The sequence below is a fragment of the Peromyscus maniculatus genome, chromosome 19 (genome assembly GCF_049852395.1).
Source record: "Peromyscus maniculatus bairdii isolate BWxNUB_F1_BW_parent chromosome 19, HU_Pman_BW_mat_3.1, whole genome shotgun sequence".
Lineage (NCBI taxonomy): Eukaryota > Metazoa > Chordata > Mammalia > Rodentia > Cricetidae > Peromyscus > Peromyscus maniculatus.
Window position 1 is genome coordinate 49,825,365 of NC_134870.1, and position 25,282 is coordinate 49,850,646.

The 25,282-nt window shown below is 39.1% G+C and overlaps 1 long non-coding RNA gene across 2 annotated transcripts in view; it reads left to right on the forward strand.

Annotated features, from left to right (window-relative positions):
- The first annotated feature begins 6,378 nt into the window (after positions 1-6,378).
- Positions 6,379-25,282, forward strand: part of LOC121823975 (uncharacterized) — a 39,563-nt gene continuing 20,659 nt past the window's right edge. Inside the window, exons 1-3 of one of the 2 annotated variants that reach the window (XR_013046114.1) lie at positions 6,379-6,463; positions 14,819-14,885; positions 16,613-17,288. This is a non-coding gene — a long non-coding RNA (uncharacterized LOC121823975). Of the gene's footprint in view, positions 6,464-14,818; positions 14,886-16,612; positions 17,289-25,282 lie in introns of those variants that run through there. The other variant, XR_013046113.1, reaches the window with a different exon arrangement.

Genomic DNA, 25,282 nt, shown 5'->3' on the forward strand with positions numbered 1-25,282 from the left:
CTTCTAGTGCCAGACCTGATCAAAAAAGGGATGGTAAATGAAGGATCATCTTGTCCTTTGCTTGCTTGGCCTTCCCTCTTTCCACCGAGTTAATTTGACTTACCCTGTCGCTGCTGCTGGGAACTGAATCCCTTTGCTGATAGCAGAACCAGTGTTCCCAAGTTGTCATTGTGGATTTGCTGACCAGTCATTCTCCAGAAACCTTCTGGGCTTTCTGGTGTCTGATCAGGACTAGGGAAGCTCCCTGCCTTGTGAACTGAGTAACTACCAGTTGTTGCTGTGGGATGGTCTTTCTGTAAGCTGTGAATGTGTGTTGTTACCATTGGTTAATAAAGAGGCTGCTTTGGCCTATGGCAAGGCAGGTTATAGCCAGGCGGGAAATCCAAGCAAAGATACAGGGAGAAGAAAGGTAGTGTCAGGGAGATGACAGCCCGCCACCCAAGGAGCAACATGCCAACAGACTGGTAAAGAAGTGGTCACATGGTAATACATAGATTAATAGAAATGAGTTAACTTTAAGATGAAGGAGCTAGCTAGCAAGAAGCCTGAGTCATAGACCAAACAGTTTGTAATTAATATTAAGCCTCTGAATGATTATTTTATAAAAGCAGCTGTCCAGTGAGAGACAGCTGTCGTGGGGCTACTCCTACTTTTGAAGCACCCAGCCTCCAGGCCAGGTGATAACCAGATTCTCAGGTTCTCTGGTGTGATTTAGCTGTGGGTAAATGTTTTCATGCTGACGTAATAAATTCAATTCATAGTTACTAAGACGATGCTGACTAATACAGATGCTAAACATTTATAAAGCCACTTTCTTAGGATGTTCGACTGCTTTCACAAGCACCCCGGAAGGGGGAAAGGCACTTCCCTTACAGATAAACCTGTGGCTTATGAATTCATATGTTATCTGGAGGAGATAAAGTGAACACAGAAGCTGTCCTCTTTAATAGTCTGCCCCTTGTTCAGAGCTTCATGGAAGCCTTCCTTCCAGAAGGCATGACTAAAGACTTTTGGCTTGCATGTACAGGATCTTGCTATGCAAATTGCAAACGTTCGCGCGCGCACACACACAAAAAAAACAAATCTTGGGAAGTGTTGATACTTAATTACGAGATGAGGTCAACTACTCCAATACCACAGATTTTCAAATTCTCATTAGATACTTTTGATGTTGGGCTTTTTGTGTGCCTCAGTGGATGCAGAAGGTCCATTTGGCTTAGCTTGCCACAACACCCCCAACCTGCACCCAATTACCTGGATGCAGTATGAGGAGAGGTCACAGTGCTTCCAAACAGTTCTTTCATCTGTGAGTAAAGATGAAAAACAACCAGACCACTCTCCCTGTATTGTGCACCAGCTCTTTGTTTTATCTTCTAAAGGTTTGATGTTTGATAATGAATAAATTAGAATAAAATATGAATGCACCCTCTGTAAGGACCCAGCAGGAAACATTAGCTGCTGAGCCAGATCTCAATCAGCAAATGAAAGAGGTTCCTTCTGGCCCTAAGACTAAGCCTGGGAAGTCTGCTTATTTGGAAGAGAATTGGAGATGAAAGAGAAACTGCATGCGCTTGTGTGTGCTGCTTGTGTGTATGCAAGGGAGGCAGGAGCTGGAGGGAGAAAGTTTCAGCTGTTCTGAAGCACCACAGCTCATACAACCCATGTTAAGTTAGTCTAAAGACACTCACCGATTCATTGTTTCCTTACTCTTGATTAAATTGACATACATGCTTTATTAATAATGTACACAGTGTGTTGCCATTTGGGGACTGAACGTATCTGAAAGCCCATAAATCCTATAACATATCTACATTGCTGCATCAACTTATTCTCCCAGATCAAACTTATGCCATTTACAAAATTGTGGATTGTATGGCAAGAGGCTTTGTGTTCAATTACCTGCCCTTTGTCATGGTCTCTGAGTCAGTACTTACTTTCCTAGGTTGCTACATTTGGATCTGGCTATCTCTTCCCATTTCCTCTATGGACATTACTTCCTTGAAAAGTTGCACATATCCCTACTCTGAGGTCAGTTCCATTTAAAGCCAGGATCTGAGGCTAACAGCTTTGCATACCTGATAACACAGTCCCTTGCCCATGACCAGTTCCCCACAATAGCTGTCACATGAAGTTAGAAACTCCCAACAAGTCACCTGACACTAAGCTTTAAAGGAAAGCTGGCTTTTCCCTACAGCCCTCCCCCTGTCCAGACATGCATGAAAGGAAGAGATAAGGCTGTGCTGCAGGCATATGTTCTAAGAGTTTCAGAGTTCCTCAGAGGGGCGAATGCCAGGCGAAGACGTTTTCTTGGTACTTTCCTCATTTTTACTATGTTCCTCTCTCTATGCCATTCCAGACTGTAGGAACAGTTATGGAGTGAGTTTTGAGAAAGAGATGTGATGCAGGTGTGTGTGTGTGTGTGTGTGTGTGTGTGTGTGTGTGTGTGTGTGTGTGTGTGTTGCAGTCTTTTTATAATCTCACTAGGTGGTATGCCACTGACTTGAACAAAAGACCCAAGAAGACCCTGGAAATATATCTATGTATATTCATCACCTGTTTCTACCTCTGGAGCCTTTTAAATGCTTTACTCTCTTTATTTCAATAATACAAAAGTTAACCGTTAAGTGAAAAAAGTTTAAATTTCCATCTAAGTGAAAATGTCACTTCCTCAAATAACATCTTGTGAGTAGCATTCAGGCACCCTTTTGTAGTGACTCACAGTCAGTCTAGCAACCTAAACCTATCACAGTCTGTTCTCAATCCTTGAGCATACACGAGCACAGCTCGTCCTTTTTCATCTTATCTGATGAGTCACCTCTGTAGCTAGAGTTTTCCTGCCTGGCCCACAGTCAGGACAAATCTCTCTCACCCGTCAGTACCACAGCCGCTCAGACCCAACCAAGTAAACACAGAGACTTATATTGCTTACAAACCGTATGGCCGTAGTAGGCTTCTTGCTAACTGTTCTTATAGCTTAAATTAACCCATTTCTACAAATCTATACCTTGCCACATGGCTCATGGCTTACCGGCATCTTTACATTCTGCTTGTCCTGGCGACGGCTGGCAGTGACTCCTTCTGCCTACCTGTTCTTTTATTTCTCCCGCCTATACTTCCTGCCTAGCCACAGGCCAATCAGTGTTTTATTTATTGACCAATCAGAGCAACTTGACATACAGACCATCCCACAGCACAGCCAAGTGCAGACCATCTCAGACACCTGCACTCAGGCCCATGGTCCTAATCATCCTCTATGCGGACTTGCTGGGTAAAGCCACGAGGAACCCAAGAATGGGCTCCCACAGGACATACAGAAGATCCCACAGCACACCTCTGTCAATGCAGGTTCAGTGATTTCAAGTAAAGTCTGTAAAGTATAGAGAAAATACATGCAATAAGCTCATTACTATATTACAAGCACATTATAATTACCATTTGACTTGCAACTATTAATAAAAATGAGCTTTTAAAATAAGAAATGGAATGGTAAGACAGCTATCTTCTGAAACACTGGGGTCAAATAAGAAAACAAATTTTTTTCTATTCCTTTGTGAGAATTTTTAGACAGTTTAAAATTTAAAAATTGGGATTTCTTAGAGGTATAAACTATAAACAATGTAATAAACTGAAAGTAATATTTCTTTCACTCTAATATAGATTCAATACATTTAAATTATATTTTCTCTTGACTGAATTGCACACTATCTTCATGACTATCAAAGTTAAGATTCTTATCTGTCATTCACTAGCACAAATATTTGTAGTTATGGTTACCTGGAGTAAGTAAGTATAGTTGGTGAAGTACTCTTTTCCCACCATGTAGTTAACTGAATTCCAACAGGGAAGGGTGTATGTGGCTGGGCAACAGGCAAACTGTAACAAAGCAACAAGCTAGGAAATGTGCCATGGTAACTAACAATAAGTTGTAGTTCTTGATAGTTTCACTAGGTGGCACGTGACCAACTGGAACAAAAGTAAAACTACAGGAGAGCCAAGGCATGATGATTCAGGGAATGAAGAGCAGTTTCTCTAGTCCTCTGCCTTTATTCATTTGCCTGTCTGTCTGGGCTGCTCGCAGCTCAGATAGCTAATATTTGTTCTAGATATCATAGACTACTGTGTAGTCTGTGAGTATAGCACTGTGAGTGCCAAATGCAAAGTGAGTACTCAGTTAAAATGTGGCCGGCCCTGAAAACACATGTGTACAAGTAACACTGTATGGAATGAGCAGACTGCATTTATATGTTTAGGAATAGAAACACACACATGCATGTCTCTCTATATATAGAGACAGAGAGATATATAGATATAACAACAATTTTTTAAGAGGCCATGAATACAAAAAAAAAGAGCAAGTGGGTACATGCTAGGGTTTGGAGGAAAGAAAAGGAAGTGGGAAATGCTGTAATAAAAAGTTTAAATAAAAATAAATAAGCCACAAAAATTAAATCTTTAAAAATATTGTTGTATGATCAGTACTCATAGAAAGACAATTGTTATATTGATTTTCAACTGTTTAATGCTAGTAATGATAAAGGTCAAGAATTTGTATGATTTGTAATATATTTCCAAATGATTTATAGGATTAATTAAAATACTTAAATATAAAATTATAGAAATAAATGCATTTGTTGAATGTCTTCTAATTTGTAAGATTTGTTTAGATACTTGCATGAAAATTGTTGGTATGAAAAAACAATGGTATTCATCTACTATGAAGACTACAGCCTTAAAAAAAGACCTTGCAAACATAACAAGGATGGCCTTCATAAAAATAGTGGTAGTGAAAAAAACAAACAAACAGAAAAATGGGAATCTGCCTCAACACTATAGGGAATTAAAGATTGTGCACAACCTGACAAGACAAAATACAGCTAGTATTGATTTGCTTTCTGCTGCTCTAATAAAGACCATGATCAAAAGCAACTTGGGAAAGAAAGTTCATCATCAAGAGAAATCAGGGAAGATTGCAATCCATCCTTGAGGGAAATCAGGACAACAAGTCAAGCAGGAGCCTGGGGACAGGAACTGAGTCAGAGGCCATGGAGGAATGGTGCTTACTGACTTGCTTTCCATGGTTTGTTCAGTTGGCTTTTTCAAACAGCGTAACACCACCTGCCCAGGAGTGGTAATGCTCCGGGTGGTCTGGGCCCTCCCACATCAATCATCAATAAGAAAATTCCCCACAGCTTGCCCACAGTCCAATCTATTAGAGGCAATTCCTCAACTGCGGCTCATCTTCCCATATGATTCCAGGTTGTATCAAGTTGACAAAAACCAAACCAAAACCAAAACAAAAACCGATCAGCACATTGCATACCACTGATTCTCAATTTTCTGAGATCTAAGATTTGTGAGAGAGAATTACATAAAAATGTTCATTTACATTGTTTTAGTTTTTCTCTCTGGATGTTTATTAATATTGGCAAATTGAGCATGTATTTCAGGTGACTCCTCAAGTAGAAATCTGTGTCACTTCTCATTTTAAAAACATGGAAAATTTACAGAAATATAAAAGAAATATTGGAATATTCCTTTATACTGCGTGAATATGTATCACTGTGATTGGACTAATAAAGAAGTTGACTGGCCAATAGCTGGACATGCAGTGGTTAGGCGGGACTTCAGAGAGAGAGAGAGAGAGAGAGAGAGAGAGAGAGAGAGAGAGAGAGAGAGAGAGAGAGGAAGGAGGAGGAGGAGGAAGAAGGAGGAGGAGGAGGAGGAGGAGGAGGAGGAGGAGGATCTCAGAATTGTGAGGAGACATGGAGAGGAGATGGATTTGTTCTCCTGAGAAAAGGTATCAAGGCACGTGGCAGAGAGTAGATAAGAAATATGAGTTAATTTAAAATGTAAGAGTTAGTTAATAACAAACTTTAGCCATTGGCTAAGCACTTATATAATAAGTCTCAGTGTGTTTATTTGGGAGGGGCTGCTGGAACACAGAGAAACTCCAACTATAAAAATAGCTTTTTCTTCTCAGAAAAAAAAAGAAAATAATTTTAATTTATTGACTATTCATTTTGGAGCAAGGACAATATTTAAATCCTGATAATTAAGAGAAATAATACTATCATATTATCTACCAGGCAAGTGAAGTGTCTATGAAAATATTTGTCTAGAGTTACACTTCTAGTGAGTAGAAAGGTCTGAAGTTAATGGACATCATCATCAGGCTTCTTCTTATGAACATCTCTACTTGTCATATTTTTCTAGGTACTCAATTATAAAATGAAATCAGTGTTCACAAAACATGTGCCTGCTGTTTGCTCATTCTTGCAAAAGAAAAAAAAAAAAAACATGTGGTCTAGTAAGACATCAGGACTGAGTCATCAGCAACAGTCCAGCTGGGGTGGCCTTCCAGAAGCCTCAAATATCACCAGCAAGGTCTGATGGGATTGTACTGGCTGTGCCTGAAGCAAGGTCTGATGGGATTGTACTGGCTGTGCCTGAAGTGATAACCAGGGTGAGATGTTTGGAGGGAAACTGAAAACTTTAAAAATTGAATAACAAAAGGTGGGAAGAAACTAATGACACTCGTTGGAAAGTTTATTCATGGACTTCAAATAAAATTTCAAGGCCTTGTTTACTGCAAGCAAAGGGATGATGTAGTAAATGTTATATAAAGAGAAAAATTAATAACAGTAAAATCAAAATTTAAGAAACCTAGATGTAATGAGACATGGAGAGCTGGATGAGAGTGTTTGGTGTGAGTGTAGTTAGGACTGTAAAGGACAGAGGACTGTAGTGAAGGAGAATCACATTTTGAAGAGATATTGGATATAATCTTGGTAACACGGGTAGAAAATATGCAATATTTCCCCAAAAGATTATAGCATCAACCAAGGAAATCTAGGAGGAAAAATTTTAAAGCAACGTGAGTGTTAAAAAGTACTTCGTGAGTTTTATTTTAATGTGTGACAAGTTTAAATGTAACTTCTCTATAGCTATGATAGAAATTAGTATAGGAGTCTTAAATGATACAGTCTAGGGGTCTGGATCAGTTTGGTGTTTTGCCAGTTGAAGAATTTAAAGGCAGAAATAATCTGAAGAGCAATAGGCAGCAGCAGCAGAGAAATCACAAGTACAGCAGACAGAATGGGTAGTTGAAGAGGGTGAGGAAAAATACACATGCAGCAGACAGAAAACAAGACTCAGAAGCCAGAAACCCAGCCTTGTCTCCAGAGCTGGGGGTTTTAAAGTCTCTGAAGAGATTCCCTTCCCTACTTTAGGGTTGGTCAGTTTGAAGACAGAGTGGTTGATTGGTCCACAATTCTTGTGACCATGTCCTGATCCACCCTTGAGCTTGTTGAGACAGTCCATCAGCAGGGGACCTGCTGATGTGAGACAAAAGCTGTCAGGCTTATGTCTCATGTCAGGAGGTTGAGGAAGAAGGTGGCCATGTTGGAAATTCGCCAGCATTGTTGCCTAGCCATGGCCTCTCTCCCTATCTGTCGGTCTAACAGGAATCTGTGTAACCCTTGTCTGTCCCTTAACATCAAGTACACAGCCTTATAAAACCAATGAGAGGGAACAGCTATGGCCCACCCCACCCAGAGCAAAAATGCTCTCAGGAAAATACATTTTAGACAAATTGTGAAATAATCATCACCAGGAAAACCTGCTATGTTAGAAAGAAAAACACATCTTCAGAAGAAACGGGTAGGCTTTCAGGTGGGCTATCACAGATTTGAGATGAGAACAAGAAAACAAAGACAGTAAAATTGAGAGCAAGTCTAAAGTGGAAAGGTAAAAATGGCAACGTTATAATGGTGGTTAATGTTTTATACGTCGTCTGTATAGATTTGATACGTCATATGTAGGAGAGGTTTTAATGACAAAGGGGAAAATGGTGTGATGCTACAAATCTCCGCCCTGAGGTCTAGCTCTCACTGTTGAAAGGTCCTCCTAGGCAAGCTGCCAGGGGGAAAAAACAACCAATAGTCATTCCGAGCTCTAAAGCCTATTAATTGAAACAATGACAGCCCTGGTAGGAAATCACCAATAGTGCAACAGGGGCACTACTGTCTTGGGGGTAACCAACATCTGTTTAATTGGACTTAAGACCCACTCAATAGGAGGGGATTCATGATGGTACTGTCAACCTAGCCCCACTATCTGGCTAAAGAGGGTATTTAAGGAGTATTTAAAAATGGCCTAGCATAATCTTTGGTCATGTTTCTGGATGTGATATGTTCTGAATCATGAAAAATGTTTTACAAGTAAACATAATTGTCTCAATATGAAAACCCTCCTTAAATCACATAGTTGTACAACACACAGCACAAGAAACAAATGTAGGCTGACTTATGATGTAAAAATCTGTTTCCAGTCTGTGTCCCAAATGGTCCCTCAACCTAGAAGTGCTGGCTTTCCTAAACTGATCCCCTGAGGAAAGCTGTGTAATCCCCACAATTTCATTAAACTGATTAGTTATGGCACAGAATTGACTTTCAACCATGAGTCCACATTGCCCTGGCCTGCAGGACACAGGTGGCCCACTGTGATGTTGTCCCTCCCAAAGGCTCTCCAGCCTCTCTTTGTCTAGCATGCAACCCCTTGCCAAGACACTGGGAAAGCACACCAGTTCTTGCTTTCTGCAGACTTTGAGAACAAAGCATTGCTTATCTACCCCCAAATTCTACTCCATATATCAGAAAGACTTTTGTTCTTTTTGTTGTTGTTATTGTTCTAAAACGTTTTCCCTGAAAAAAAAATCTCTTTCTAAATAATTATCCATCTCAGTTTTCACTGATGCCCCAAAAAAGGAAAAAATAAAGTCAGCAACTGTATGTGCATTTCAAAGTAAGAATCATGCTTGTTATTTAAGACTTACTGAGGAAGCGAACAAGCATCCATTCTGTGAGAATGTACAGAAAGAAACTGTGTTTGAGAAAAGTAGAGGGGAGAATGTCCTAGCAGGAGTATGATGTGTTGAACATTATTGTAGTTCCTGCCCCTGGCTTTATCACACACTCCTCACTTGATACCCATATATAGGAGATTCATAAATGTCATTCAAAACAAACAAACAGAAAGCCCAAACAACAACAACACTCCTTCGAAGTCTGAGGCAGTGGACATCTTGTAAACTCTAATACCAAATTGCCAACCCATTTTCTGTATCACAGAGCCCATGCATAACTACAGAAATAACAACCGACCCAAGGGGGAAACGACTTGATAGTTGAGCTTACCAGCACAGAGTAAGATGCAATAAATACTGGTCTAAAAGCACAGAAAGTAATGCTATCCCTGCCTAGAGAACTCTATGAAAACTAGTGGGAAGAAAGGTTGCCAAAGGGCAGTGGGAGATGAACTGAGATAACCAACAAACTGGCTTCTGTTCTGGACAGCAGCCATGGACGTGCTGGATGATAAAAGCAGACAGCATGGTTGGATAACAGCAGGGCTTGAGTGCTGAAATACATTGGAAGCTTAGCTGTCAAAGGACATGATCAAAGATGAGGACCAGAGCAAATGACATGAATTCAATGGCTTTTTACTCCATCCAAATATCTACAGTGGGACCGCATGAGTGGAATTTTCGGCCTTCTGAATGGCTTAAAGGGGAAGGGATCGCTAAATGCGGCCCTGAGAATGCCGACCGATAGTAAGATGTACAGTATGCGTTAAACAATATGCCTCATTAGATATTCAAATGGGAGTATTTTGTTTCTTCAAGGGGTATTATCTTTATAGTATGAAAAAGCTATAAAGATGTGGACTTTTTCTGCAAGTTTAATTCAGTTACTGCCAGATTGAACTTCCTAGGTAGACAATTTCTAAATATGCTAAAAACTGAAAAATCTTACTTCTTAACCACAGAAGAAATTTACATTGGATATATGATATTTTTCTACTTCCTTACAATTATAAGAAAAAACTCAAACTCCCCTTAATGACTAGAAAATACCTTCAATTGTTTCAAAGGATCCAAATCTATGATCACTTAATTTTCCTTAAAAACAAATCTGGAGTGTGTGGAGATTTCCTGGAGTTTGTCCTTGGGGAACCTCTGCAATCACCACTTTCACAGATGCTGACATGCTGTCACCTCTGAAAGAAATCCTTCATCTATGATCAGGTGCCTCCCATCTCAGTGTGATCTTAAGCAGGAGCACAGGGCACACCAGGAGTGCCTCAGCCGAACTGAACACAGAAGAAGGGACAACTTCAAAGATGTCACGGTGTTCTCAAAGCAGGCAGTCAGCTGAAGGACAAGGAGTTATATCTTCAGTGATTCCTTCCCTTCCTGATTTTGGGAGAGAGAAATCCAGCTGTTTCTCACTCATGTCGTCCATTGCCAACAGGCAGATTTCAAAGATGCCTAAGAGATGCTGGCATCGTATTTCACAGTGTGCTTTGTTCACAGGATCTTCTTGACATTTTGAAACTTGAAATTTCAGGACTTGTCACTTTTCCTTTGAAGTTTTTTTTTTTTTTTTTTTTTTTTTTTTTAATGAAGTTACAGATATCAGTCATCAATGCAAGGTCTTTGAGAAAGGTATCAAGTCACCAGTTTTAGTAAGATAACTAAAGACTCCTGAACTGGAGAGGGTGGGAACAGCTTTCCCAAGGACTCTCCTCTTTGCTCTGCTTGCTCCTCTGTGCCATTCCTCCTGATGAACATGAATCCCAGGCCTTTCAGTGTGCATCCAAGCCAGCAGATGAACCTATTGTTCACAGCGCATATGCTTTTTGGTACTCTTCTAAAACATGAAAATGCATCATAAACAATTATAGGTCTGTTTCACTAATTTAATGAGACCCTAATCCAAGGCCAAGGATATAACACTGTCTACTGCATAGCCACAAAAAGACAATATTTAGAACAAAATAATCTATTTGCAAAGGCTATATAAGATTCAAGACAAACTTCTTACTGAAATGAGATCAGAGGAAAGTTACAAGCAGTAAAGGGTTGTATTTTGCTAGTTCCCTGTAGTTCTTTGACACACTCTTGCTGCTGAAACACGTATCATATATAACTTCAGTATGCAGTAAGTGCACTCATAAAAATTTAGTGAAAGCCAAGGCTGCTCTCAGTAGCATTCTGTTTCCAGATTTGTAGAAATCCCACTCATTTACTTGTGATAAGCCCAATTTGTCAAATGTTTCCAAATGATATTAGTAGCTACAAGGGTTAGCATTTCTTTTTTTAAAACAGCTATTCCTATAGGTCAGGTCAAAATACACGGCCTAAAATAACCCAAACATGCTATAGAGCTAAGTCTGTGAGTTAGGTACAGTGAGTATTATTTGCTAAAGACAATGGACTCCAGGTTTAGTTCATGGTGTCATCTAATCATGGTCTCATCTTGTTGATGCTACAAGATATTTGCATATAGTCTCCTTATAATCAAACTAATATCAAAAAGGAGATTTTCATTAGGGTTCCCACCACACAAACCAGACTCAAATGTATACTTTTTGCTTGGCTAACTCCCCTTGGGGTATATGTTTAGGTTCAATTCTCATATCAATATGATGTACCAGGCATTGAGCTACACACTTTCACACATGTTATATCAATTAATTTTTAAATGGTTAAAAAAAACATAAAATCTTCCATAGTGTTTTTAAAAGGGAATTTGCTGGGATGTTTGAAGGCACCAAACACTGATTTAGGTTGCATGGGATGTGAATCAATGTATTACACAGACTCTCTTCTTAGAAAGATTTTGGCCCCTTTCTCTGAATAGATGGAGTTGCCATGCTTCTGGAAACAAAGTGAGTATGTTTTTACGTCCATCATGTGTTCACTGTACTTAACATTATTATGATGTAATGGGTATTTGTTTTACTTGCCCACAGCCTGTGGCCCTGGCGTCTGTGTAGTATTGCTATACACTATTCTAGATGCTTCTGTGGTTCCTTTAGGGTGGTGAAAAGGGCACATTATTGACATCACTGTTCCTCTTTGATCTGTATCACTGAAATTTTGCTGGATCTTACATGCTTTCCTGTCATACAACTTGGGACTGTGCATACCACCTCAATGGTACAGAGTGGAGTAAATGTCTATTTCTTACACCAGGGATTTTAGGACAAGCTAGGGATGCCCACAAATGTCCACAGATGAGAAGGCTGTCATTTTAGCATTCTCCACGGTATGCTGTTTAGGTATGTCAAAGCACAACTTGATGGGAGCCCTGCTTCTGGGTGTCTCTAGGACTTACTGATTGCCATCTCTCACTCCCTCTTCATCTGTAGAACAATTAACTATGAATGCACAGCTTGGAAAACCAAAGGTCTCATTTGGGGGGGGGGGGTGTTGACCCACTTCCTCTAACATCAGAATTCCATTTTTCAGCTCTCCTTTGTAGCCAAACTTCATGAGAGCATATTCCTATGTCCATCATATTTCTCCAATACTCATCCACACTTCAATTCACTCCAAACTGACTTTTGCCTTCAACATATTTTTGTCAACACAGAAACCACTATTTGTTGTTGGTTGTTTTTTACTCTTTGGCTCTTTGGGGGGCTCACCACCTAGTTCCCAAATAAATCACATGGAGTCTTATTCTTTCTAATGAAATATCCAGCCTTAAGTTGGCTTATTTCTCAACAGCTTTTCTTAAATTATCCCATTTGCTTTTTCCCTGTGGGCTTTTATCTTTATTCTATATGCCTTTCTTTACTTGTTACACCTTGTTGTTGGGTGGTTGGCCCCTGGAGTCTTCCTTCTTCTCTCACGCCTAGATCTTTTTTCCCCAGATTTCTCCTCCTTTTTATTTGCTCTACCTGCCAGCCCCACCCATCCTTTCACCTGCCTAGCTGCTGGCTATTCAGCTTTTTATTAGACCATTAGGTGTCTTAGACAGGCAGAGTAACACAGCTTCACACAGTTAAACGAATGCAACACCAAAGAATTCAACCCACCTTTGCATCATTAAACAAATGTTCCAAAGCATAACAAGTGTAGCACACCTTAAAATAATATTCCACACCAACTATTGTCAGCATTCACCACTTTCCCCAGTCCAGTTAGAGGATTTACTCTGTCATCCCAGCTCCCAGCACAGTCCCACATGACACAGTGCTCTCACAGTGCTGTACATCAACTTTGACAAACCTCACCGGCCCTGCTGGTGCTGCTTTTGTCCACGTCTAGCTTTTTGTTGCTCTGCACTTTAAAAATCTGGGGGTCAGAAATACTAGATCCTTGACTTATTTCTCTGTGTTTTGTCTGAATCACCAATATTATCTATAAAAATCAATGTCATTTTCCCATCCCAAATAGAAATACTACTTGTTAAGTAGGAGGCTCAAGCCAGAAGAGTAATGTTTAGAGAGTTTTACTCACTGTCAGTAAAGTATCATCAGTAGAGAAATGTTCTGCTTTATCTTAGTGATAAGAGACGTAGCATCTATGGTCCTACTACTGGAAAAATAGTGAGCACATGCATGAGGTCAGTGTGGGGACAGACATGTGACAACTGGTACCACCTTCAGCAAAAGGAAAGGAGGCTATCCACTGAAGTAATCTAGAAATGGACCAGGCACCTATCATACGCCAAAATGGCTCTTTAAATAATTCAGAGGAAGGCTAGTGTAGTTCTGCTATATAGTATCAAATTTTAAACAGGATCAACTTTTTGTCCTATCAGTTCCATGTCAAACAATTTTCCTACAAATGCAATCAAAAGTACACATATAATAACTGTGAAAATATTTATTTTAATTAAGTCCTTTGGGCATGGGTGTACTACTCACATGTGCATGTATGTTCCAATTAAGTGTATAAAAGCGATACGTATAAAAATAAAACTGGAAATAGAAACCATGTAGAGTAAAATATCAAAAGCAGTGATGTCTGCATAGTGAATCTTCTGTAACATTTGTTTGTGTGTTTCTCTATACTAAAACAATTCAATAATTATGAACTACATTAGCAGCTACAGAATTGAATGGCATGTATGAAAAAGTTGTCTAAATCTTCCAAAAGTGTTTTCTTCACTGAGGAAAGAGAAGGCAGCTGTTCCTGCCATTCCAGGCATTGCTGCTAAGAGACACTTCACTCACAATCACTCTCTTGCTTCCCTGTAAATTAAACCCTAGACATTGATGTACACCCTCAATATATGTAATGGTTTATTATATAAATTCCTAAGAAGTTAAAGCTATCTTTGCTTTATCTCTCCTCTGCTTGCAAACATATAACAGTGTTTTTTATTAGAAATGATCAAATATCAGGTTAGTGGTATTATCATATTAGCCTATTAATATCACTAGCATATTAATTTTATTACACAAATATCACTGTAAATATTAAATTAGCACTACCCCAATATCAACATAGTAAAAAGTGCTCTTCTTATTATAAATAATAGCATGTTATTAACCTGGCATTTCATTTACCTTGACTCTTATTGAAAGATCACTTGCATCATAGCTTTGATAGTTGTGATGATGATGGACAACAATAATAGAACATCTGAGCATGAACTATGTGTCAAGCTCAGTCCTAGGCTGATTAAATGAAAAAAAAAAGGTCTCTGATAATGCTGCCAACACTAGTTCAAAAATAACTCCAACATTAGTTACAAATTATGCAGGGCCCATACTTTAAAAAAAAAAAAAAAAAAGCTATTACTAGGAATCAAATCAAGATCAGCACAATTCCTCCAAACTCCAAACTCCATCAACACTACCAGTCTCCATGCTTTGTATAATTAATATGTGTAAATAAAACCTTGAAATAAAAGATTTAGAAGCTATTCAATAGAAGGCTTCCCCTTCTCATGATTCTGCTTTCTTCAATCAGTCTGTGGTCACTCTTTGTTTCTTTTGTTTGTTCCATAAATGCATTTAGGAAGTTAACTGTCATCCATCACACCAGACAGAGCAGAATCGATGTTGTTTAACAAGTGAAATTCAAGGTAAGCTGAGAGGATAGCTTTCTAATTTTAAATTTACACAAGTCTGAACTTTGAAGCAGGCTAGCCGTGTCAGTTGGCAGCATTTGCCTGAAGATCATTTCATCTCATCTCTAATTAACTGATTAGATACATTGCCACTTAGCACACTCATGGGGAAAGTGAGATGCCTTGGAGTAAAAGCCAGGTATTCACTGGATGGAAAAAGATACATTTGGAGATTAAAGCTAATCTTTTAAAATGTTGACATTTTGACATTCTCGAGACCTGCGGAAGAATTTTACTTCATAAGCTACAGAAAGAGTCAGTTGTTCTGAGGTACTGTTGTGGCTTTTGTTAGAATTTTAAAACTCATTGTCGGGTACAATTTCAGTTGGATGTGGACTACCAAAATAATAGTGTTCTTCCTCTAACAATTTAAATTTATAAAAATACATTCCAAAGTAGTGAAGTTATCACCTCAAATGTTCACACCTAGCCACATTAGCTTCATCTGGAAGGTTGTATCACACTATTTCCTCTAAAGTTTTCTGTTTACACCAACAGATTCATGCTATTCTCAACCTCCATCAGAGAAGCCCCTTTGTGCTGGGGTGGTGGTTAATACAGAGATTCACAATTGACCTAAATGCAGAGAATATATTGCTATGGAGTATTTAATCCAAAAGATAACATCTATATTATTCCCTCCATGACTCAAGAGAATACAGCAGATGTTAGAACAGAAAGATTCTAAGAGCAGAGGGTTGGTAGTGATACTGTGAGTCAGAGTCCTCTGTACGTGACAGGCCACTGCACTCCACTGCAGCTGTGCATTTTGTACAAAATTTGTACAGGATTGGAACATCACTGTTTCAAAATGCATCGGTGAAAAACATATGAAGCTTTACCCCTCACTTAGGGATTATGTTCCATTACTAAGTCCTGTGGATGAGGACTCAGTTTTTCAATGGTTCAGTCACTAACAAGTTGTCCATGTTCCAGTAGATAATTCCCTCCTCTTGTAAGCAACAACAACTAAACACAGTGGGCCAAAAAAGTAAATAGATACGTAAGTAAATAAATAACTAAATACATAAAGTATGAGGGGCTTGTTGGGAACAAGAAGTGTTTCAGAAGTGGGAGTGAGGGGATGATATTCAACCTAGATGTACACTTATATATATGTATAATCTTTTACAGTTTCTACATATATATGACTGTATATGAAACTATTAAAAAATTTTCATTAAAAATTTCTCTCCAAAAGTGAGCTCAACTAGTCAGGAAAAAAGGCAAAATGTGACTATTTAAAGAAAACAATAAGCAAAAAAAATCACTTTTTTGTGCATTTGTGTTCATGGCTAGCAGTAAGAGTCATCTACTCAAGCAAGGACATGTGACATGCCTTAGGGATGTGACATGGCCAATAAATATTTCTTGAAAGATTGTCTTGCAAAGTTTTTCCTGTTTATAATATTTCTTTCCATACTAAGGTATGACTACAGCACACTCTTGAAAGCAGACAAAGAGCCCATTGTTAATATGACCAAGACCAATTTCCTCACTTGGTGTTATTTGACACCTCAAAGCTACAAGTGATCTAAAGATGTCTGGGTGCTAACACAAAGGAACAGAAAGGATGTTAAGAAGTTCACACTGAGACTGGTGGGTGGGAAAGGGGAAGGTTTTTTACAGATGTTGATCTGTCTTGTGCCCGTTGTTCCAACATCTCTTTCTCAAATCCTAAGCCAGATCCTGGAGTTAGAGACAAGGATATTTTCCTTAACCTCTGAGACCAGCATTTGGATGAGCTGTTTTACTCTATTTAAATGGCACTGTAGAGAATTATATTCATCTCTGAGCTGACTGAAGTAAAAGAAGAGGCCAAACAGAAGATACAGGAGAATTAGTCAACAGGATGGAAACCACCAATGTCACCCTTCTCTGATCATGAAGAAGTGGCATCCAGATCCCTGTCCTTTGAATCTAGGCTGATCTTATGGTTGATTTTGATCAATAATGTGGCAGCAGGAGACTGTAGGATTACCTGTTTTCTCTCAAACCTCACCTACCATCTTAATTCTGACTGTCCCAGAAAAACAGAAAACTGTAAAGGGAAGGGAGGAACCAGGTGGCCAAATCCATCTGAGCCTCCTCAAATGATGCCATGGAGATTTGAATGAGGCTATCTTCAACTTACCAGAAGATTCTACATCCAGCTAAACAACTTCATGGCAAAATCTATCCACCCTCAGAACCATGAGAAGGAAGGATGGTAGCTAAAGGATTGCTACTTTCTGGGATCGTTTCTATATGGCCGTTGGTAACTGATACCTATTCCTACTCCAGGTGACAGGACATAACCTAATGTCATCCTAAATGTCAGTGAATTTGCTTTTATTAAAACTCTTCAGCTGCACTCAATACCTCCTGAGAATGTCTTCCAAACCTATTTCCAAGCTTCCATCCTTCCGGTTCCCAATAATGTTTGTCCTTTGACGTTTCCATTAAGTTCTCATCTCGTGAGGAAGCAAGCATGGCGTGTGGACTTGCTTTCATTTTCACGGTGCCATTGTCTTTGACACAACCACTTGTACTTCAAGCTTCCTTGACCACATATTCCTAACTCTGAAGTTTCTAATCCAGGCCATCCCCAGTATGTCATTTACAACCCCAAATACATTCTGGAAAAATTCAATGTTGGAATGTTTCAAACTTGGCATTAAACAAAGTCTTGACTTTTCACTAGCAAATTGCACTTATTTCTCCATTAACTTTGAGTCACCTGTTTACTTTCCCTGTAGCTCATACATCTGATGGTGATGCTTCTGTTAACCCGCCTTTGTGGTTGTTTTGCTCTATCTTTTTGTAATTCTTGTAAACTTCGTCCCCATACACTCAGCAAGCCACTATCCTTTTTTTTCTTAGTTCACTCAAAGATTTCAATATTTATTTTCTATATGTAGTTTGATTTTTCTATTGCTGTGATAGAATCGGCTTATTTCCTCTTACAACTCCCAGGTCACAATCTATCACTGAAGGATGCTGTGGATATCGTTCTGTATAAATAAAACATTGATTGGCCAGTGGCCAGGCAGGAAGTATAGGTGGGACAAGGAGAGAGGAGAATTCTGGGAAGTGGAAGGCTGAGTCGGGGAGACACTGCCAGCTGCCACCATGACAAGCAGCATGTGAAGATGCTGGTAAGCCATGAGCTATGTGGCAAGGTATAGATTTATAGAAATGGGTTAATATAACATATAGAACTGTTAGCAAGAAGCCTGCCATGGTCATACAATCTGTAAGCAATATAAGTCTCTGTGTATTTACTTGGTTGGGTCTGAGCTGCTGTGGGACTGGCTGGTTAGAGAGATTTGTCCTGACTGTGGGCCAGGCAGGACCAGAAAAACTATAGCTACAGAAGGAGGCTGAGGCAGGCACCAAAGCATGGCCACCTGAGGAACATTGCTTATTGACTTGCTCCTCATGGCATTATCAGCTTTCTTACATGCAACTCAGGAACAGCTCCCTAAGGGTGACACAGTGAGCTGGGCTTTCCCAGAACAATCATTGATCAAGGATATGCCCCCACAGACAAGCCCACAGAGCAAGCTGTCAGAGGCAATTCCTCACTTGAAGTTTCCTCTTCCAAGGTGACTGTCATTTGTTTCACATCAACACAAATTAACCAGCACATTACCTGGCTATAATAGTTACATGCACTGACATCATTAGGTGTTTGTGAGTTTTGAGTATTATCTTTGCCTTGAATATAACTTATTTAATTATAAGTTTATATCACATGATATTTAATTGGGCTTCTTTTTGTCAACTGGTCTGCCTGCCCAATACATGGAAATCAAACAACCAACTGTCTTTACTCTATCAATTGGCTATGGCACTCAACCCAGTGTGCCTAGGACCTTCATGGACTAGGGGAACCTAGACCTCTGTGGTCACTAAGCTGTTGGCCTTTGCCTTCCTGTGGAAGACCAGCCATTGTTTTATGTTATGAATCAAACCTCCACAAAACTGTCCTTCACCCAGACAGATGAATGACGTCCCCCTGGAAGCCCCATTCTGACTGCTCCATCCTCCTTCTCTCATCAGAAATATGGCACTGTTGTTTTCCTCCTATGCTCAGAGTGTGTAGGAAAAAGCTGCCTCACGGTAGAAACTCGAGTTTTTCAATGTGGGAATAACTATATGAAAAGAAAATGATTGTTAAGGGTGGTGGATGACCAGAAATAGAAACTGCCACCAGAACGCAGGACTCTTCACCATTCTGGAAAAACTGACTTTCATTGACATCATCTAACAGGGGGGGAACAAAGCCAACAGAACCCCTTTCATCGTGGTTAAGGCTATCACTGAAGAACAGCAGAGGGATCTGTCGGCGCCCTCCTTAGTTAAGGACCAGCAAGTTTCTGTAAGATCAAAAGTACTTCAAAGTCTCTCTTTTGGAGTCTCTGGCAAGATATTTCATTACAAACTCTGCTAGATATTTTAAAAATAACAGGAAAAAACAGCAATTATAAAATCCCTGCAAACCTCAGTGATATGAGTCTCACAAAACAAGAGGGAATTGTGTGCTTGGGATCAGCATGTCCTTAACACCTCCAGTTCTTATTGATCAATGTGGAATATCATCACCGTTTGTGTAAAAACAGGAAAAATTAAAGGAAAAGAAATGCAGAGTACTTGTGAACTTCCAAACATTTGATTTTTCAAATCGTATCAATAAAGAAATAAGTTCTCGTTGGGCATGGTGGCACATGCCTTTAGTTCCAGCACTCAGGAGACAGAGGCAGGTGTATCTCCAGGAGTTCAAGGCCAGCGTGGTCTACAAAGCTAGTTCCAGGAAAGCCAGGGCTACACAGAGAAAACTTGTCTCAAAAAAAAAAAAAAAAAAAAAAAAAAAAAAAAAAAGAAGAAGTTTTCTCCATTTTCCTCTCTCATTGAATCATGGAGTTTATCCTTGAGCTTGTCCTATGTGCTATGGAATTTATTACACCCCTCAGAGATATTGTCTATGGCAAAGTGCAAAAGCCAGTGAGGCTGATAACAGAGGTCTAAAGTAAGCCAGCCTCAAATCCTCACAGTGTCAGTACAGTCACACATGTTCTGCTAAGTCTGACATAGTGTTAAAGGACCAGAGCAGCCAACAAGGCTAGGCCATGATGTCCATAATGTCCCCACTAAGGAGACCAAATATGCCTTTTTGAGGACTAAGAGAAAGATCTGCATCTGCCCACACCCAAAGCATATAATCACAGGCCCACTTTTCTTCCTGTGGAAAGAGTTGCTGAGGATGCCAAAGCTCAGCAATAAAATGTACACATTCATCGAACACCTTCTTTGTTCAATGGTGGTTATTATTTATTTTGTAACACCAATGAATTCAAGGCCTGCTGGCCAATGGAAAAAAAAATCACCAACTGGGTTCAATATTTTCCATTATATCTTATCTTTTCGAGAACCTTTTTGTGGTTATCCATATTTAAAGGTAAGTCAAGAGTTTCATAGAGGTTGGAATGGTAAAGCCAAATAGACATGTAAGCATCCATGATCCTAAGATTCATATTATTAAGGATATAGCATTAAAGACATGTTTCATGCATTGAACATTAACTTCTACAAGTTCATAGTAATAAAGTCAGTCACAATTCAGCAATGCACACTTCAGGAACAGAGGGTCCCTGTGTGGTTGCAAGCTACCTCAGTGTGCCCTGAAATATTTGCTGTCAGTGTTCATGCGTGCAGATGCAGTTCTTCACTTCGATTCATGCTTCTTATCGTATGATATTGTCTTGTTTATTCAGCAAGCAAATACTGACTTTGGACTAGATACTCACTGAGTAAAATGAGCAGAGTCCTTCTTCAGAATGAATCATGTTTTAGTTGGAAAAGACAGGGAACACACGAATGGGTAAATACATAAATAACTACAAGTGTTGTAGACTATGGGAAACAACGATGCTTATGATGTTTATTACAGTGTGGTGAGATAAAGAGGGGTAAAGATGATTGCTGACACCCGAATGACTTCATGCTGGCATTTTCTTCCTTAGCAGTTAGTAGCTTGAAGAGCAACTCTTGAGTTTTCTGGAAAAGGAAAAGATTCTTTTTGCAAATTAGGCACTGATGTTGCAGGCAATAGGATTAAAAACCAGGGACTTGAACAGGAGCTAACTTTTCCAGACCACGTTGCTATTTGTCAGCAACTCTTGATTAATTTGTACTCTTTATGGATTTGTTTACTGTGAAGGAGCATTTTGGTGAAGTTAGAGGAGCTGTGTGATTTGAACTGTTGGAAATGAAAAAATAGGTTTTGCTTTTAACTAATTTTATTTTCCAGAGGCTATCTTTATTTATCAAAGTCATGAGCTTTGTGGCACAGGAAATGAACTTGCAAGTTTAAGATGATTTTCTTTAAGTTGTCTGTTTTTTAAAATATGATTTATTTAAGTTATTTTATTTGTAGGTGTGTGTGCTTGAGTGTATGTATGTGAACATGTGAGTGCAAGTACCTGTGGGGGCCAGAAGAATTCGTCAGAACCCCTGTAGCTGTAGTTAAAAATAGTTGTGAGCGACTTGACATTGGTGCTGGGTATGAACCTGAGTCCTCTACAAAAGCAGCAAATACTACTAACCCGCGAGCCATCTATCCAGCTCCAAGTCCATCTTCATACAGTAATTTCTAATGGAGATGATATCAAAAAATAGAACTGTTCAGTTGTGATGTTACATTTCCCAAATACACTACGAGTGAAAAATGCAATGCACGCAAATAAAATACAATTCAGTAACTGGATTTCTGCTGGTTTTGTTTGTTTCATGTTTTCAATTCCCAGGTAAAGTTGGCTTATTTAGAAATTTAGTCACTCAATTATATGTACTTTAATTGTGGAATTGAAAGATGAGATCAGAATGTGAAGTAGTGAGAAAAATAAGGGAAATGGCAAAAGAAATTAATGGTCTCTTCTCCAAAGTATTGGAAAAGTTGAAAGACTGTTAAGTCTTGATGTAAACCCATCTTTCTACAGTGAACCAGATAAACAATACTACCTGAACTGGCATGCAATGTTTCATAGCCTGAAAATCATTTATGTAACTAGGCTTAAAAATATTGAAGTCATTTGGAAATGTAAACCAAAAGGCTTTTAAATGGCATCTTTTTTCTGTGGAAATAAAAGAAACGGGAACAAGCTACTGACTTTGACTTCTGACCACAGTTAGAGTCCTGACAGATTCGGCAAACATTTGAGTAATGTTTGATCCCCAGTTTAAGCAAATGCAAGGATCTGTTCAAAGCTTGGCTGCTTAAACTGTCTGTACATCTTGCATCTGTAGCATTTTCCCATGTTCCAGGAAGAAAGCATCCCAAGAATCAACAGGTGTAGTTGGTAGAGTTTTGAAATCAATGGAAATCCAGGTCTGTAGACCAAGGAAAAGTAAATTAAGCCATAATGTGTTAGCAGGTGAGGTATGTGTTTCACTGGTTTTCCTTTGTTTCCTTCTCCTTGAAAAATTCAACAGATTCTATTAACTCCTTTTAAAAAGTGAAACTTTAACTAAACTAATCACTTCCCACCTACTATTCCTGTGAAGCCTGCATTATGAGCATATATATACTCTCTGAAAATAACAGTAGCACTTTCAAAGATGTGAGAATTGAAACCTGTTTGGTTAGATGCCCATGTCAGTGGAAAATACACACAACAATTAACAGGCTGCAATCATCAAAAGTTAATGAAGGCATCTGGAGGACCTGTGAAAAAGTTTGGAAAGATTAGGTAATTATTGCCTTGCAGAGTTATGCTAGAGTTTGAGAGACAACAGAAAGTCTAACTTTTAGTGGCCTGTAAGGTTGGAGCAGTAGCCACATCAATTAAAAAGTATATACTTGAGTTTCATGTAGAGTGATAGATATGGATCTGTTTGCATTCTTCTACATGCCAACATCTAGTTAGACCAGAATCATTTGTTGGAAATGCTTTCTTTTTTTCCATTGTATAATCCTGGCTTCTTTGTCGAAAGTCAGGTGTGCATAGGTGTGTGGATTTACTTCTGCGTCTCTGATTAAATTCCATTGATCTTCCTGTCTATTTTTATGCCAACACCATGCGGTTTTTATTACTATTGCTCTGTAGTTGAGCTTGAAATAAGGGATGGTGATACCCCTCGAAGTTCTTTTATTGTACAGTAATTTTTTACATATCCTGGGTTTTTCGTTTTTCCATGTGAAGTTGAATATTGTTCTTTCAAGGTCTGTAAAGAATTGTTGGGATTTTAGTGGGGATTGCAACATGGCACAAGGGAATCTCCCAGGAATCTACAAGGATGGCCCCAGCTAAAACTCTTAGCAATAGCAGATAGTAGCCTGAACTGGCCATCTCCTGTGACCATATTGGTGCCTAGCCCAATTGTCATCAGAGAAGCTTCATGCAACAACTGATGGAAACAGATGCAGATCCACAGCCAAACATTAGGCACAGGGTTCAGGGAATCCTGAAGAAGAGGCAAAGTAAGGATTGTAGGAGCCAGAGGGGTCAAGGGCACCACAGGAAAATTCACAGAATCACCTAACTTGGGCTAATAGGGGCTCACAGACACTGAACTGACAACCAGGGAGCCTGCATGGGACTGATCTAGGTCCTCTGAATATATATTGCAGTTGTGTAGCCTGGTCCTCTTGTGGGACTTCTAACAGTGAGAACAGGGGCTGCCTTCGACTCTTTTACTCGCATGTGGGACCCTATTCCTCATAGTGGGTCGCCTTACCCAGCCATCATACATGGAGAGGTGCTTAGTTTTACTGCAATTGGATATGCCACGTTTTGTTGCTACTCATGGGAGAACTGCCCTTTCCTAAACAGAAATTCAGGAGGAGTGAACTGGGGGTGTTGGACAGAGTGAGGGTTGGGGAGATGGACTGGGAGGAGAGGAGGGAGGGGAAACTGTTGCTGGGGTGTAAAATAAATAAACAAATACATTTTTATATATTTTAAAAATTGTATTCTCTTTTAAGAATAGGAAGAAATAGCTTAAACGAAATGGGGAGAGGGAATCCTGAAAACAACAAAAATACTGATAGGAGCTATTTATTATTAGTCCATAATTCATTTTTTCTCATTTTGGGTCTTATAATTCAAGAAACCAAAGCAACCATCCAAGTATTTTCTATCTGTACTGATAGATAATCCCCTGAAATCACCACCACATGCTAAGTTTATTGAGACAGTATGGAGGTAGCTAAATTTATCTCAATATCCAAATTAACCTTAAAGTTATAATAGTCTATGACTAAACTTCCAAATCTATTTCCAAGCTACAGTAATTAAAACAGATTGATCCTGAAATAAAAATGGACACCCTGACCAATGCAGCAACATAGAAAGTTCAAAGCAAACCTATGCTGTACACATTTATCCTTAGTTGAGTTTTAGCAAAGATTAAAAAAAAAACAAAACAAACAGAGAAAGGTTAGTTTATTCCATGTAGTTTGGAGATCTCTAAATATTCACACATAAAAAGACTGACACTGGATAGTTCACCACATATAAAATCGGCTCAAAATAATTACAGACAAAAATTAAAGATCCAAAATTAGAGAGCCATTAGAATATAAGGAAAGTATTCCGTACCCTGGGTCTGCGCAAGGGTTTTTTGGCTATGCCTGCAGATGCCCAGGCAGTGAGGGTAAAAATAGACAAATAGAACTTTATCTTACTGAAAAGTTTCTGCTGAGAAGAAAAAAAAATAGAGTGAAGATACAAACAAAGGAATGGGATAAAATACCTACAAACTATGCTTCTTCTAAGAGGTTAATATATAAAATACATACAAAAAAACCCTCAATTTACTGGTAAGCAAACAAACCACCCAATTAAAAGGGAACAAATACTTTCAAAAAGTATTTTCCAAAAGAAAATGGGTAAGGCTCATGGCCAATTGGTAAGAAAAATGTCTGTCATTACTGACCAGGGGTATACATATTAAAATCCTGACAATAAATCACCTCACAACTTGCTATAATGGCTATTAACAAAAGACAAAGTGAGTTGGACCTAATGGTACATTGCAAGACATCAGTCTAGAGACTGAGACAGGAGAATAGCTAAGAGTTGAAGGTCATCCTGGGCTACATAGCATGTACCAGGTCAGCAGGGCCTATGTAGTAAGACTGTCTTAAACAACAATAACAACAACATGCAACAATAAAAAGAAACAAGAACAAATAAGATAAAGTTCTGTGGAAAACAGAATGTGTCTGCAGTGTCAATGAGAATATACATTATAGCATGTGGAAGACAGGGTTCCTTAAGAACCTGAAGACAGAATTCCAAAATGAGCCAGCAGCTGTGCTTCAACAGCTATCAGAAGTAATGAAATCAGTGTGACAAATAGGTATCAAA